A 1,538-nucleotide genomic window follows, 5' to 3' on the forward strand; every position below is an offset into this window, starting at 1 on the left:
AGAGAGAGAGAGAGAGAGAGAGAGAGAGAGAGAGAGAGAGAGAGAGAGAAAGCTGAGACAGTAGTGGCCAACGGAGGCACCTCAAAGAAAACCAAAATAGTGACCGGTGTTCCACAGAGCATTGTATTGGGACCACTGCTTTTCGTACTGGGCCCCTGAGATATGCCCCCAGCTGCCCGGGTAGCCACTCTTGCTAGCTATGCAGTTGATACGAAAGTCTTGCAGAAAATGCAGAAGTGCAGCGATGTTGCACTCCTGCAGCAGAAATTGGACTGCATTTACAGATGGGCTGAGGACAACAATATGCAGTTTAATGCTAAAAAAATCCAAACCCTACGCTACCACCGTCCAAAACTGGTATACAACTTACTTGAACACTGGTCCACAGGAGATTACAATGCCAGAGCCTAAATCACTGAGGGACTTGGGAATCGACATGAGTGATGATGCCTATTTCGATTGTGCACATTACCAGGATTGCCGCAAAGTGCAGACGACTTGCTGGATGGATCTTGAGAGCATTCAGAACAAGAGAGAGGGAAACCATATTGGTCCTCTGGAGGACGTTCATCTTGGAGGACGTTCGTCTTGGAGGACGTTCGTCTTGGAGGACGCTCGTCCTGCTCCTAGCTATTGTCACCCAACAGAGTAAAATTAACAGCGTACCTTGAAGCAATCCAGCGATGTTTCACAAAAAATATCATCTCGTTGTAAAAGCTACTTGGAAAGGCTGAAGCAGCTAAGATCCCACCTCCTGGAGCGAAGGTGAGAGAGGTATGCAGAAATATACATCTGGAAGATCCTTGAAGGAATTGTACCAAATTTTGGCACTCAAATCTACACCAGTGCCAGAACAGGTTAACACTGCACAGTGGCAAAGATTCCAACAATGCCACCGCACTTCAGGACCAGTTACATGACTTATTTGGAGTTAGAATTTCTAATCTCTTTACTCATCTATAGAGGGAACGTCTCTAAAAACCTTTCTCACTAATATTTTCAAATAACCGTTATGGCCTTTAGTTTTAGTTAATACCTAACTAGACTCACACATATCGTTCTATCTCATAAGGATAAATATGAATCTCCTACACTCTCTTCTGCTTTTTTTCTTTCTTAAGTGCTTTGTAAAAAAATTTCTTTATACTTCTTGCACTGAATAGTGCAGTGTTATATAATTTATTTAATTTAATCTAATTAATTTAATTAATTCTATTCAACCAAGCATTTGCATGAATTTTATATCGCTGTACGAAATGATCGTCTGCATGAATTAAAATTCTCTTATATATATTAAGACCTTCTTTTGTCCATCTAAAAAAAAATTGTTGAGTTTTATAGGATCTCTTTCCGTAAATTCACAAGACACCATATACAAGTATTATTTTCATATTCGCAATTTTACGCCGGTAAGCTATCAGGAAAATATGAAGAATCTATATTAGAAATCATTTGGAAACCTCCAAATTAAAAGACGAACCTAATTCAACCTTTTTACACACACACACACACCCTTTTTACACACACACACACACACA

General features: G+C 40.1%; 1 protein-coding gene across 3 annotated transcripts in view; it reads right to left on the reverse strand.

The window, feature by feature from the left end:
- Window positions 1-1,538, reverse strand: part of LOC106874384 (glutamate receptor ionotropic, kainate 2) — a 1,088,700-nt gene that overhangs the window by 68,457 nt on the left and 1,018,705 nt on the right. The window lies entirely within an intron of this gene.

The sequence above is a fragment of the Octopus bimaculoides genome, chromosome 2 (assembly GCF_001194135.2).
Source record: "Octopus bimaculoides isolate UCB-OBI-ISO-001 chromosome 2, ASM119413v2, whole genome shotgun sequence".
Classification (NCBI taxonomy): domain Eukaryota; kingdom Metazoa; phylum Mollusca; class Cephalopoda; order Octopoda; family Octopodidae; genus Octopus; species Octopus bimaculoides.